General features: G+C 39.8%; 1 long non-coding RNA gene across 1 annotated transcript in view; it reads left to right on the top strand.

Moving 5' to 3' along the window:
• The window catches only part of LOC137248308 (uncharacterized), a 305,162-nt gene that overhangs the window by 229,285 nt on the left and 59,478 nt on the right, over positions 1 to 16,399 (top strand). The gene's annotated exons all lie outside the window — the stretch shown is intronic.

Here is a 16,399-nt window from a genome sequence, read left to right as displayed (position 1 = left end):
AAAACCCGAAAAAGTGAGATAATTCATTACCAAAGACGTATAAAGCGATGAAACTTGGTAGATGATTTGACCTTATGACACAGATCAGAAAATTAGTAAAATGGTGGACAATGGGCGTGGCACCGCCCACTTTTAAAAGAAAGTAATTTAAAAGTTTTGCAAGCTGTAATTTGGCAGCTAAGTATTGTTCGTTTACACCCGAACATAGTCTTCCTTACCTGTTTTGAGTTCTTTTTGAACCGTATTAAGACATAGTGTTCTTGTCGTTAGCTCCCAGACCTACTGGTTGAGCATGCCGCTGTTAAAAGCCAACCCACCGCCACTTCACAAAAGAAGAAACCTCGAACACATCAACGGTGAGGCTGGGGAGAAGAACTTTTATTCCTATATATATTACATACATAGATGCACACTGAAGGGATGCCGGCCATGCATTGGCGGCGGCAACACTTTTTCTGGCGGCATAAGTTTTTAATTATTTTAATTGCTCTTAATTTCATGGCGCTAAGTTTGACTCGCACTTGTTGCCTTAACAAAAAGTACTTACATATGTACATAATGAAAAACAAGTAAGAACGGGACTGTCTTCGGCTGTGCCGAAGACATCATACCTTTCATGAATGGAGCTGAACAATAATCTTATCCCGTTCGTAATCTCCGAATAATCGGATGTATAAGATAAGAAATATATAGTGAACAGATCTACATACCTAAACGATTTTTAAGATAAATATAAAATAAACAAGTAAGGAAGGCTAAGTTTGGGTGTAACCGAACATTACATATTCAGTTGAGAGCTGTGGAGACAAAGTAAGGGAAAATCACCTTGTTGTAAAAAGAACCTAGGGTAACCCTGGAATGTGTTTGTATGACATGTGTATCAAATGGCAGGTATTAAAGAGTATTTTAAGAGGAAGTGGGCCATAGTTCTATAGATGGACGCCATTTAGGGATATCGTCATAAAGGTGGACCAGGCCTGACTCTAGAATTTGTTTGTACGATATGGGTATCAAATGAAATGTGTTAATGATAATTTTAAAAGGGAGTGGGCCTTAGTTCTATAGGTGGACGCCTTTTCGAGATATCGCCATAATGGTGGAGCAGGGGTGACTCTAGAATTTGTTTGTACAATATGGGTATCAAACGAAAGGTGTTAATAAGTGTTTTAAAAGGGAGTGGGCCTTAGTTCAATGGGTGAACGCCTTTTCGAGATATCGCCATAAACGTGGACCAAGGTGACTCTAGAATTTTTATGTACGATATGGGTATCAAATGAAAGGTGTTAATGAAGGTTTTAAAACAGGAGTGGCCCTTAGTTGTGTATGTGAAGGCGTTTTCGAGATATCGACCAAAATGTGGACCAGGGTGATCCAGAACATCATCTGTCGGGTACCGCTAATTTATTTATATATGTAATACCACGAACAGTATTCCTTCCAAGATTCCAAGGGCTTTTGATTTCACCCTGCAAAACATTTTCGTTTTCTTCTACTTAATATGGTAGGTGTCACACCCATTTTACCAAGTTTTTTTCTAAAGTTATATTTTGCGTCAATAGACTAATACAATTACCATGTTTCATCCCTTTTTTCGTATTTGGTATATAATTATGGCATTTTTTTCATTTTTCGTAATTTTCGATATCGAAAAAGTGGGCGTGGTCATAGTCGGATATCGGCCGTTTTTTACACCAATACAAAGTGAGTTCAGATAAGTACGTGAACTGAGTTTAGGAAAGATATATCGATTTTTGCTCAAGTTATCGTGTTAACGGCCGAGCGGAAGGACAGACGGTCGACTGTGTATAAAAACTGGGCGTGGTTTCTAACCAATTTCGCCCTTTTTCACAGAAAACAGTTATCGTCCTAGAATCTAAGCCTATACCAAATTTCAAAAGGATTGGTAAATATTTGTTCGACTTATGGCATTAAAAGTATCCTAGACAAATTGAATGAAAAAGGGCGGAGCACCATATCATTACTGGAGTTGAATGCTGACATAATTTACTTATATACTGTAAAGATATTAACTTTTCTTTTAAAATTTGAATTAAAAAAAAAAAAAAATTTAAAAAGTGGGCGTGGTCGTTCTCCGATTTTGCTAATTTTTATTAAGCAGACATATAGTAATAAAAGTAACGTTCTTGCCAAATTTCATCATGATATCTTCAACGACTGCCAAATTACAGCTTGCAAAACTTCTAAATTACCTTCTTTTAAAAGTGGGCGGTGCCACGACCGTTGTCTATAATTTTACTAGTTTTCTATTCTGCGTCATAAGTTCAACTCACCTACCAAGTTTCATGGCTTAATCCGTATTTGCTAATGAATTATCGCACTTTTTCGATTTTTCGAAATTTTCGATATCTAAAGTGGGCGTGGTTATTGTCCGATATGGTTCATTTTAAATGGCGATCTGAGATGAGTGCCCAGGAACCTACATACCAAATTTCATCAGGATAGCTCAAAATTTACTCAAGTTATCGTGTTAACGGACAGACGGACGGACGGACGGACATGGCTCAATCGAATTTTTTTCGATACTGATGATTTTGATATATGGAAGCCTATATCTATCTCGATTCCTTTATACCTGTACAACCAACCGTTATCCAATCAAAGTTAATATACTCTGTGAGCTCTGCTCAACTGAGTATAAAACAAGTAAGGAAGGCTAAGTTCGGGTGTAACCGAACATTACATACTCAGTTGAGAGCTATGGAGACAAAATAAGGAAAATCACCATGTAGTAAAGTGAACCTAGGGTAACCCTGGAATGTGGTTGTATGACATGTGTATCAAATGGAAGGTATTAAAGAGTATTTTAAGAGAAAGTATGCCATAGTTCTATGGATGGACGCCATTTAGGGATATCGCCATAAAGGTGGACCAGGGCTGACTCTAGAATGTGTTTGTACGATATGGGTATCAAATGAAAGGTGATAATGAGTATTTTAAAAGGGAATGGGCTTTAGTTCTATAGGTGAACGCCTTTTCGAGAAATCCCCATAAAGGTGGACCAGGGGTGACTCTAGAATACGTTTGTACGATATGGGTATCAAATGAAAGCTGTTAATGAGTATTTTGAAAAGGAGTGATCCTTAGTTCCCTAGGTGGACGTCGTTTCGAGATATCGCCATAAAGGTGGACCAGGGGTGTCTCTAGTTGTACGATATGGGAATCAAATGAAAGGTGTTACTGAGCGTTTTAAGAGGGAGTGGGCATTAGGTCTATAGGTGGACGCCTTTTCGAAATGTCGCCATTAGGGTGGGCCAGGGGTGACTCTAGAATGTGTTTGTACGATATGGGTATCAAACGAAAGGTGTTACTGAGCATTTTAAGAGGGAGTGGGTATTAGGTCCATAGGTGGACGCCTTTTCGAGATATCGCCATTAGGGTGGGCCAGGGGTGACTCTAGAATGTGTTTGTACGATATGGGTATCAAATGAAAGGTGGTAATGAGTATTTTAAAAGGGAGTAATCCTTAGTTCTATAGGTGGACGCCTTTTCGAGATATCGCCATAAAGGTGGACCAAGGGTGACTCTAGAATGTTTGTACGATATGGGCATCAAACGAAAGGTGTTACTGAGCATTTTAAGAGGGAGTGGGCACTAGGTCTATAGGTGGACGCCTTTTCGAGATATCGCCATTAGGGTGGGCCAGGGGTGACTCTAGAATGTTTGTACGATATGGGTATCAAACGAAAGGTGTTACTGAGCATTTTAAGAGAAAGTGGACATTAGGTCTATAGGTGGGCGCCTTTTCGAGATATCGCCATTAGGGTGGGCCAGGGTGATTCTAGAATGTGTTTGTACGATATATGTATCAAATGAAAGGTGGTAATGAGTATTTTAAAAGGGAGTAATCCTCAGTTCTATAGGTGGACGCCTTTTCGAGATATCGCCATAAAGGTTGACCAAGGGTGACTCTAGAATGTTTGTACGATATGGGTATCAAACGAAAGGTGTTACTGAGCATTTTAAGAGGGAGTGGACATTAGGTCTATAGGTGGACGCCTTTTCGAGATATCGCCATTAGAGTGGATCAGGGGTGACTCTAGAATGTTTGTACGATATGGGTATCAAACGAAAGGTGTTACTGAGCATTTTAAGAGGGAGTGGGCATTAGGTCTATAGGTGGACGCCTTTTCGAGATATCGCCATTAGGGTGGGCCTGGGGTGACTCTAGAATGTTTGTACGATATGGGTATCAAAGGAAAGGTGTTACTGAGCATTTTAAGAGGGAGTGGACATTAGGTCTATAGGTGGACGCCTTTTCGAGATATCGCCATTAGGGTGGGCCAGGGGTGACTCTAGAATGTTTTTACGATATGGGTTTCAAACGAAAGGTGTTACTGAGCATTTTAAGAGGGAGTGGGCATTAGGTCTATAGGTGCACGCCTTTTTGAGATATCGCCATTAGGGTGGGCCAGGGTTGACTCTAGAATGTGTTTGTACGATATGGATATCAAATTAAAGGTATTAATGAGGGTTTTAAAAGCGAGTGGCCCTTAGATGTATATGTGAAGGCGTTCTCGCGATATCGACCAAATGTGGATCAGGTGATCCAGAAAATCATCTGTCGGGTACTGCTAATTTATTTATATATTCAATAACACTAACAGTATTCCTGCCAAGATTCCAAGGGCTGTTGATTTCGCCTTGTAGAACTTTTTCATTTTCTTCTACTTAATATGGTAGGTGTCACACCCATTTTACAAAGTTTTTTCCAAAGTTATATTTTGCGTCAATAAACCAATCCAGTTACCATGTTTCATCCCTTTTTTCGTATTTGGTATAGAATTATGGCATTTTTAAATTTTTCGTAATTTTCGATATCGATAAAGTGGGCGTGGTTATGGTCGGATTTCGGCCATTTTTTATACCAAGATAAAGTGAGTTCAGATAAGTACGTGGGCTAAGTTTAGTAAAGATATATCGGTTTTTGCTCAAGTTATTGTGTTAACGGCCGAGCGGAAGGACAGACGGTGGACTGCGTATAAAAACTGGACGTGGCTTCCACCGATTTCGCCCATTTTCACAGAGAACAGTTACCGTCATAGAATCTATGCTCCTACCAAATTTCAAAAGGATTGGTAAATTTTTGTTCGACTTATGGCATTAAAAGTATTCTAGACACACTAAATGAAAATGGGCGGAGCCACGCCCATTTTGAAATTTTCTTTTATTTTTGTATTTTGTTGCATCATATCATTACTGGAGTTGAATTTTGACTTAATTTACTTATATACAGTAAAGATATAAAATTTTTTGTTAAAATTTGAATTTAAAAAAATTTTTTTTTAAAAAGTGGGCGAGTTCTTCATCCAATTTTGCTAATTTTTCTTTAGCACATATATAGTAATAGTAGTAACGTTCCTGCCAAATTTCATCATGATATCTTCAACGACTGCCAAATTACAGCTTGCAAAACTTTTAAATTACCTTCTTGTAAAAGTGGGCGGTGCCACGCCCATTGTCCAAAATCTTACTAATTTTCTATTCTGCGTCATAACGTCAACCCATCTACCAAGTTTCATTGCTTTAACCGCCGTTGGCAATGAATTATCGCATTTTTTCGGTTTTTCGAAATTTTCGATATCGAAAAAGTGGGCGTGGTTATAGTCCGATATCGTTCATTTTAAATAGCGATCTGAGATGAGTGCTCAGGAACCTACATACCAAATTTCATCAAGATACCTCAAAATTTACTCAAGTTATCGTGTTAACGGACGGACGGACGGACGGACGGACGGACGGACATGGCTCAATCAAATTTTTTTTGGATCCTGATTATTTTGATATATGGAAGTCTATATCTATCTCGATTCCTTTATATATGTACAACCAACCGTTATCCAATCAAACTTAATATACTCTGTGAGCTCTGCTCAACTGAGTATAAATAGGTAGGTACTTTGTGTGAGGATGCAAAGCTTCACGTTTTTTGTAGTCTGCATGTAAAACCTATGACTACGAATCACGTATTTCAAAAATATATGACGTAATCCTAACTATTTGATGAAATTTGATGAATTTTGAAGCTTCTAGCTGTAAAAAAGGGGCAAACATGAGAGTTTATATGAAGTATATAATATATATACCACCGATTTCTATGATTTTTTCAGACAACAATATATGCTATATACGTACGCATTCGTTGAAATTTGAAGACTCTAGCTCTTAAAATAGGGCAGTAATTACGAAAAGTTTCTTATCTGAACAATCGGTTGTGGGGGATATATACTATATATACGACCGATCTCATCAATTTTTAAGGCAACAATATGTGCAATATACGAAATTATATGGTGAAGTTTGAAGCTTCAATCTGTTAAATTGAGTAAGATATGACAAAAATCCTCTTTTTCTGAAAAATCGGTTGTATGGAGGATATATGCTATAGTGGTCCGATCCGGCCGGTTCTGACAAATGTCTAATCGGACACCCAAATACACGCGCTCACCAAATTTTATCAAGATATCTCAAAAATTGAGGGACTAGTTTGCATACAAACAGACAGACGGACAGACGGACAGACGGACATGGCTAAATCAACTCAGCTCTTCATCCTGATTATTTCGGTATACTTAATGGTGGGTCTATCTATTTTCCTTTAAGGACTTACAATTTTGGGTTTCGTGACGAAATTAATATACCATTTCATTTTCATGAAAGGTATAAAAAACAAAAACAAGTAAAAGCACATAAAACAGCCCAAAAATCAACACCACTGCATAACTACATACATACACATAGAGCTAGCAGGAATGTATTAAGTCAGAAGCAAGCAAAACGAAAATCAGGCAGCTAGGAACTAACGGCTGGCAGCCAACAGAGGCAGACAGCGAAAATAGCAGCAAAATTCGCTTAAAGGTATAACTTTCTTGATTATTTGTTAATTTGTTTGTTTGTTTTGCTGTTGATTTGTGTTGGTTTACTTTTTTAAACTAACGCTTTCGTATGTTGTTGCTTTTATGTTGTTGTTTGTCAAGCTTAGTTTAGTTATTTAATAATAATGTTAAGACAATTACTTGCCGTCGGACTAAATACGCAAGTTTTTGATATGAGATTATTTGTTTGAAGAGTTATTTGTTAAATTCTGTGCCGTTGTTTGAATGCGTCATTCTTATAACATAGGTCCTAGCTTCGAAATCAAATATGAACTCGTGATATCACAAGGGTTTTAAAACAGGTTTCTGATAGTAGTATCGCTTCCACCGGCATATATCCTAATCAATTAAAGCCAAAGCAAATCGAAGGTAGACTTAGCTTCATCACATTGGCTGTATGAAATCTAGGAGCATCAAATATCGATTTGGGACATTCAGCGCTTCAGTTTAGTGAAGAGGATAGTCACGGCTAACGCTACGGTCAGTAGAGATTTAGGTTAGGCTGAACTGGCCGGTCCATGAGGACCTCACATAGGCTGAGTGAGTCCGTAGTGTTACCAGAAGTTTGTTGTAACGACCAAACTGAGAAACCCTATCAAAAACCTGGACCTATCTTATAAAATAACTCCGTTCTCTTGGCAAATACTAGAAGCTTCCTATAACTTAAGCCACTTGCTGCTTCTAGATATTAGAGCTGTATCACTCCTAATAGGTAGAGTCTTAGCCTGGCAAGCGCAAGGCACCAGCACATAATGTGCTCGATCGTTTTCTCTTCCAGCCCGCGCTTCCTACATATGCTATCACTGACCAAGCCTAATTTAAAGGCATGTGATGCCAGAAGGCAGTGTCCTGTCAGAATACCCGGCATAAGTCTACAGTCCTCTCTTTTTAATGATAAAAGCAACGTTGTTAGTCTAAGGTTGTAGGACCTACACATAATCTTCGACACTTTACAGCCCCGCGGTTGAACCCACGCCTTTCCCGCTTAGTCGATCATGTGCACCTGTCGCCTTCCCTTAAAGAACGACTCCGCTACGGGCCAAGTTCGATAAGACCATGGTATCATTGAGTATTTCAGTTTTTGTGACGATAAGAGGTGAAAGACGCCCAATTGAAAGAAAAGGCGGCGTTGGTAGCATGCTCCGCCTACCCCACCGAAGATTCTGTGCTAGAGTTCCGAGCAAAGCAATTTGAAGCAAATTTAGAAACATTATTTTTTTAATTAGAAAAAAGTTTTTCTAAGCGGGGTCGCTCCTGGGCAGTGATTTGCAAACACTCCGAGTGTATTTCTACCACGAAAAGTTTCTCAGTTAAAACCCTATTTTGCAGATGCCGTTTGGAGTCAGCATAAAACCTTCAGCTCCCGTCCCGCCAACCTTTAGGCTGTGAGTAGCCCTACATATGTACACATATGAACTCATATATCCATGTGGGCGGAATAGTGGTCGATAACGTAGAGATATTAGGATGGCGCGAGTTAATAGAAATTTAGGCTTCGGGCGTAACAAAAGAAAAGATAGGGTAGCACCCCGTGGTAACCCTAGTTTAATTTGTCTGGGCTTAGATGTTACGTTCCTGAATTGCACCGATGCCTGCCTACCAGACAGACAATTAGTGATCCAACACTTTTACACTTGGAGAAAGGGAGGACCCTACCCTTCCAAGTCTGTACCAAAAGCTTGTGATAAGTCTAGCACCACGAGTACTGTTCTGAGCTGGGATTTTTGATTTAATCCGAAATTTATCTGCGTGTTGATGACGTTTAGCGCGATGATAGGGGTTGTTATACCCATAAGCCGTTTGCTTTTTCTTGATATTTTCCGTACAATGCCTTGGTATAACAATACAATTTGAAATAATGAGTGGTTTCCATTGTTTTCAATATACATAAAATTTGACTAGAGGATAGCACGTACGGCAAATAGGAGACCTTTTAAATTGCCTAAATATGTCAGTCAATCGAAATCAATGCTTATTTCAAGGCGAATTCAGTACCAGCTGTCGTTATCCCAACAGCTGATTGCTTCTTCTTGACTATTTTCCATACAGCGCCTTGTACTTTATTATGTCAGTTAATCGAAATCAATTAAAATTTTCTTTTATCATGACATTCTTCTGTACGGCGAATTGGTTGAATTCCCTTTGCCACCACCTGGTATGGATTCGTCTTGGCTTATTTTCTTTTGACTTGACATTCTTCGTCTCCGCGAATTGGATTGAATTCGCTTTGCCATCACCTTGTATGGATTGAGCTTGTCTATGTCATCTAGTGATAGAAAAATGTCATTTTAAACCTTGAATTCAATAAAAATCGGCAAAGCACATCGTGTGTTTTAAAAGAAGAATTCTATGAGCTTCTAATATTATAAATAACATTTTGGGGCAGAGTGCGGCTTAACATCTAACAAAAAAACCATGTCTCCACAAAAATAAAGCGCACTGTAATTCAAATTTACATTGGATTTCCATTCATGCGCAATAAATCAGTCACTATTTCATGTTTTTTATATTGAACAAAATTGTTGCTGCTCTTACACACAATCGATATGCAATAAAATTTCCTGTGAATTTATTTAGAATCACTTGTTTTACAAGCAATGTGTATGTATTGATATAAATATCCATGTTGTATTTACTTATGTATGTATTCAATCACTTGTAAGATGCCGCAGCCAAACAAAAAATATCAACAACTACCTTGTATAGGTACAACAACAATTGTAGTTGTAGCAACATCAATTTGGTGGTAGCAACAATTTACAAACGGCGCTGACAGCAATTTTCGCCCGAAACAATTGATATGCCAATGCCACCAATGCGAACTATCATTTACGATTACTATCTACGACTTACATACGAATGCATATCTATCTGATTTTTTTAGTTATAGATAATCTAAACATATGCATGTATGTCCTATGTATAGATACATACATGCCTAGTGAATCTTTAGCCCAATGACAAATACAATCACTGGCATAGGCAATGCAACAACAACTAGGCGGCATGCCACAAAGCGTAGTGTAGCAGTAAAATTAATTGCGATTGCGCCTAACAAATACAAATTAACCTACGATCAAGCACAATCACACGTTCATGCACATACCCAAATATGTATGCATAAGTGCAGTCTGCAATGGGAGTCGCGTGTCGGTGTACAGTGGAGTATTTTGAATAACTTTTTCCTTTATTCACTTTCCATCAGAGACAGTCATTTGATTGCCTGATGGTGTTGTTGTTGTAGCCATAAAGTCCGCAAGTTTTGTGGAGTGTTATCATGATGATAGATCCGGTACGTTCTCGTAACAAGCACTATTACAAACACAGCACAAGACCGACCATCTCGATAACGATTTAATATGACCACATTGAACCTTACCGCCCCACCCCCTACTTCCATGAGGAGCTTGTGGTCGCCAAAGCCTCGGCTATTAAATAAACAGGATTCGACATGGGTAGGTGAGGTTGAAAATTGCGTTGGAGATGATATAAGTTGCGCCGGCAACCCCCGAAGGGGATGCGCTACATAACCTCTTGACTCATTTGGATATTTTAGTCACCTTTTCTGACAGGCATACCTGCCGCGGGTATATTCCAAGCCCGCTGGGGAGTTGATTGCCTAATCAAAGAACTGTGTTCGGCCTTTACGCGTACACAATCGGATTTCTTCGATTTGTGGGAGAATGCGCATAACCGATGAGCTCATGACGGTTTCAATTTCAACAATAAAGCTTTTGCTTGCATAAAGGGAGTGCAGGCAAGTTGTGGGACTGATGAGATTGACTTCCCTCTTGCCGTCGCAGTGTCGAGATATCAACTCAATTCCATTGTACCACCTCGCTGAAACAATGGATGGATGTGGTTTATTTGATTCATTTCTCAACATCCTGACTATGATATTAAGAAGCTCTTTTCCGTATACCCACTCACAAAGAGATTGCTACAACCAATTAGCGAAATAGGAAGGAACTGTGTCGCTAAGTCACTTCTTCTCTTTGCAAAAGCCAGGTTCGGAGCGTCTCCTGCGTTTTGCTTCTACGAGAAATCCGGAGTCTTGACTCAAAATTTCCTTCAACTTATCAATCAGTTAATATATTCTTCTTTCTATTATGGGCGTATTACCACTAGTCTCCTCCTTTTTCTTACTTGAAGTATTCGAGGTAGTTGCTTCCACGCTATTTTTAGCCCTCGGTTCTCCAGCTTAAGGCTCTGACACTGGGTTCGATTTACTTTAAATCAGGCGTATCACCTTCAGTCGAACGCTGCCGCTTCATTCGGCCGCAGCCTGCGCTCGCTCATATATTTGGAAGTAAAGAGGGTTAACTGCGGCAAAGTACTTTATCAGAGGACTGCCTTGGATCGATTTCTAAGGTTTCGAGAGCGCATGTGAAGCCATTACTCTCCCTGTGAGAGAGCTCTCATATTCCCTCTATTTTCTTCCCCTCTTCATTCATCTTGCTTGTATCGACTACGCCTTTTCTTTCATCTTGTGCTTTCATCTATATTGTCTTGCGACACTTATATCGCTCTTTGTTCCTTCTAATAATCGTTATAAGCTTTCGACTTATTCGTTTTTAATAAAAACCTCCGCTCCGGCTGAGGTGGTTACTTTCATAGGAACACTCCGTTGGTATATCTCTGGCTACAAAGCTTTCAATAAGCACGGTCCGCATAACATACCCCTGGAGCTTAACGACATCTAGCTTTCGTCATTCTCCTATGTACCGGAAAAGCTACTCGAATCACATTGCCTTTGCGAGGGATCGAAAGTGCAGATCCTATACTTACCTTTATTTACTACAACGGACAAATTTCTTAAATATCTGTTGCACATTTTCGAAGCTGGCTCTCCTTTCTCCAAATACCTTGTTTTGAAAAATATATTTCCGAAACTTGCTCACTGTGCGGCGTTGGTGGTGCCTGTAATTGTAATGTTTTGGCAGCAACACAATCGATACGATCGTTCAACGCGATGAGATTCGATGGATCGGCTGCTGTCGCTGCCGCCAGCGTAGTTTCGATTGTAATCGATATGAGCTTGAAAGCCGAGCCGCCATGTTAACTGACACAGCACACATCGTTATTTGAACGCCAACAAGCTGCAGTATTCAATTTTGCTATTGTAAATATGCGACGCTAAAAGGATGAAGACAACAAACCACCAACTACGACGAAATAACCAATAATGCTGTACCAACAATATTTCTCTCACCACCACTGTTGACGTTGGCGTTGCAGTTCGCTGTAGCAGCTAAAGCAATCAAAAGCAAAGTCTAGTTTACTAATTAGCGTCAATTCGAATGTTGCAAACATGTTGCTGATATTGTTGTTGCTGCTACTTACACTACAACTGTTCTACCATGTCTTGTTGTTGCTTTATATGTTGTTGACAATAGTAATTGCGGCTGGACTATTGTCGTCACTGTCTTCAGCATAGTTGCTGCCGATCTCAGATACTTGGGAGCGGTACATTCATGTAAATTCGTGTACATTTGTTGCATGCAACATACTTTACCAACAATGGAGCGTGGAGCGTTGATAAAAGAGGGTGGGGTGTGTTTGGTACATCTATTTGAGGTAACATTGACTGGTGTTGTGTTGCACTTTCGTATATTTCTTTTAGTACGTCTTTCTTTCTTATCTTCTTTTTGCTCGCTTTTGCGTTGCAAGTTTATTATTGAACATTCGTCTTGGTAGTCGGTAGAATGACTTGCAACACAGCATCGAACATGACAGTTGAACAAGCGCTTGCGGCGCTACTGCCAACTGACGTCGCTACAGATTGCACTCACTTGTAGGCTTTGCTTGGCTGCTACAATTTGCCCTACAAGTCACATTCATCTTGTAGCATCGCTTTGTGGCAACTAATTTCGACTCGCAAGTTGTTTGCAAGGACGATGCTCCATCTAAGCGACGCACATTTCCTGTGGCATCAAAGTGCGCAATTCACTTGAACATAAGTCTGCGTCTGGGCGCCATGTCAATAGAATTCAACACACTCTGGCTAGAACTGAAGTACTGTTGTAAATACAAAGGATAGTTTGCTGTCTTTGTTGCTGCTGTTCTGCTGTGGCTAATTCGCTGACTGTTGGCCTAGCTACCATTTGACGTATTCGTTTGTGCGTGCCCTTAAGCTGTTGCCAGCTCGAGCGTCAAATAAAGCTTTGCCTTATTTGGATTCTTTTTATTACTTTTAAATTATATTTTTGGAACGCATACAACATTGCCTGATGTGGTATGTTTTACTTGAAGAGGGTCTAATGGACTTCAAAATGATATACCTTTATATCTTTATTATAAAAGCCCTATAGAAGGTATATAGATAGATAGGGATCCAGTGTCCATATTCTAAAGTAGAACCTGTGGTAACTTCTCACAACTGTCCAAAAAAGGTAGGCCTAAATAATGTCCGAGTCCTTGATACTGTTTGGCTGCAATAGTATATAATGGACTTTGCAAACTTCTATCAAGAAAAAAGTGGCTAATTTGAGCGTGGTAGAGGCTGGCATCACAAGGTACGAAATGCTCTTACTTCTACTCCGAAGGTTCACTGTAAAACACCATAAAGGTTGTGCATCAAAAGATTTTGTCCTTAAGGGAAATCGTTTGAAGATATAAACGGTGCTCCTCACAAGGCAATGATTTTTTGACTTTTGCGTTGCCTGCTTACAAAAGACCCAGGCACAAGAAGTATATGCGGCTCCATTTTCATACACTTTTCTCCCGGAACCATTCATTGTTGTCTGCCGTAAGGTTATTCGACATCATTTCACTCGGTCGATGAAATTGCTGATATCCTTTACGGAGCAGGTTACAATTAGCTAAAGTTCCGAAAAATAAAGCTGTACCAAGTATTAAGCCTGATATGTGCGAGAGCTGGGCATTCGCACATGTAGTGCGAGGTTGTTTCTTTGCAGTCCTCATAGCCGCAGCTGTATATGCTGTTGAATGGGATGCCGCATTCTCCCAGATTGCAGGCTCCACGACCAATGTCCCATGATAGTGGCTGTAAATCTAAAGATGTCTTATCTTGACCTATTAAGCAAATCCTCTTTTCTCTCACATCGCAACTCAGCCATATTTGTTTAGCGTCCGTGGAGTATCAGTTACGGACCGCTATTTCCTGAAACTTGTGGTATATGTTACACCTCATAAGGCTTTCGAGGAGAAGTCTTCCTTTTTAGGTGCTTCGCCTACAACCCCATAAAGTGGGCCAAATAGTCATGCTCGGAGATGCCTAGCAACTAAAAATGTATATTCCTTTGATTCTTGCCCACGTGAATCCAGGCACCGTCGGTGTCACCTTTTCCCGCGGAAGAAGTTTTTCTAGAGGCTTTCCCAGCTGAGTTTGGCAGCCAATATTGCTTCTGAGAATTTCTGAACGGTTCGGAGAGTGCCGCTATATCAAATCCTCTTACAAACATTGGTTGGGATAACAGGTCTTGAGCCGGTTTACAGTGGTTAAAATTGAGTCACAGCAATCTCATGGGGGAATCTGATTATTTCCTTCTCGCTGTGGGCATCTCAAACTTCCTGCTAAATGTTGTCTCCCACAACACGCACATTTCGCAACGTTTCAATAGTTCGTTGCCTTATGGCCCTCCTGACCACATTTTCAGCAAAGTTGTGACCTATCCTACAGTCTCTTTGCACTTCTGAGCTAGGCGTACATAGCCCCAGCACCTATAGCAACAACCCTCCTGTTTCAGTTCTCAACTTTGACAGGATCCCCATCCTACTCATATTTGTTACGCCTCTTTCTCTACCTCTTCCTCTACCTTTATCTCTACTTTTACCACCACTCTAGGTCATCTTCATCGTGCTACACGTCTCTCCTTTCAGCCAGCGTATATACATAAGTATATATACACTTAAAAGGTATGTACTCATGTCTCCCAACAATCAAATGCCATTACAAGTGGCAAACATTTGCTGCTGATTTTTTATGCAAGTATCTGGTTGTTGCTTTAGCTTTTATTACAATTTGTTGTTGGAAACCTACTTATGCCAAAAGTTTGCTATTATTTACTCATAGCAGTTGAACTTTTTGTTATTGTTGTTGTGGGTGCATAGTTTTTGGTGTTTCAACATTGAGACGATTGAGATGCCTCGGTGTCAGTGCTGAAACTTTACAACAATTTTAGTAGATTTAATTCGTAGATTAACTTGTAAATTCCGTTACACTGTTTTCTAAAAAACATCTTAGCTTTGAACTGTAAAGGAGAAGAAGATTATTCTTGTAACGTCACGGAGACTCTGGGAAATTTCTCAGGAATTGTATCGACGTTGATGGTCCTTTGCCGGATATTGCTCCGGTACATTCTGGAAAATAGCCCCATTAAGGTAGTAGCCCGACCATCGTGAAAACGGTATACTATAACCACGCTGAACCTTACAGACCATCCAAACCGCTCCTCCGCGAAGAACTTGAGGTCGCCAGAAGACAAAAAGCACAGCCCAAATATTTAAATTGAGTTGTACACGCGAAGTATTCATGGGATCCCTAATACGAGGTGTGTTCAAAAACTATCGCGAATTTTGAATTTTCGCGGGTTACGTATATTCGAATTTCGATTTTTTTTTTACGTTATGTTGGTATTCATGTCTCTAACTTATGCCGACAAGCTCTGCCATTTTGAATGTTTACTTAATTGTTGACAGTTGCTTTGCTTGCACGTGTTTTGGCTCGTCTTCGATTCCAAAAAAATGGGTCAAAGAACCTGTATCAGATTGTGTGTAAAACACGAAATTAAGTGCGCGGATGCATTCCGAATGCTGACTGTGGCATACGGAGAAGCTATGGACCAAAGTAACGTTTAACGGTAGTACAAAATGTTCTCAGAAGGCCGAGAAGATGTGAACGACGAAGAGCGTGCCGAACGCCCGAGCAGAAAAGTGAGTGAAGAAAATTTTGTTGGCCAATCGTCGAGTCACCATTACAGAAGTTGCTGTGGACCTAGACATATCGATTGGCTCGCGCCATTCGATTTCTATCAATGATTTGGGTATAAGACGGGTTGCAGAGAAATTCGTACCAAAATTGCTCAATTTCAGCGCGACTTTTTGGCCAAAAACAACACTTTAATAATGCCGCAGCCACCGTATTCCACAGATCTGGCCCCCTGTGACTTTTTCTTGTTCCCTAAACCGAACGGGGCCCATGAAAGGACGACACTACGCTACAATTGACGAGATAAATACGGCGTCGAAGGATGAACTTAACAAGATAAAAAAATGATTTTTTGAAGTGCTTCGAAGATTGGAAAAACCGTTGGCATAAGTGTATAATCTCATGGGGATTACTTTGAAAGGGACAAAATAGATATTCATGAATAAACAAATAATTTTTGAAAAAAAACACAAAATTTGCGATAATTTTTCAACACACCTCTTAAATATCTAGAATCTACTATCTGAGATTTTTGACTACTCTTTATTTAGCTAATTACTACGATTTTGCTTGATCAGAGTACTAGCGCTGTTAGCCATGTGCGTGTACATTTGTA

This window comes from Eurosta solidaginis, chromosome 4 (assembly GCF_040869045.1).
Source record: "Eurosta solidaginis isolate ZX-2024a chromosome 4, ASM4086904v1, whole genome shotgun sequence".
Classification (NCBI taxonomy): Eukaryota; Metazoa; Arthropoda; class Insecta; order Diptera; family Tephritidae; genus Eurosta; species Eurosta solidaginis.
Note: the sequence above shows the minus strand (reverse complement) of the source record. Positions and strands in the feature narration are given on the sequence as shown.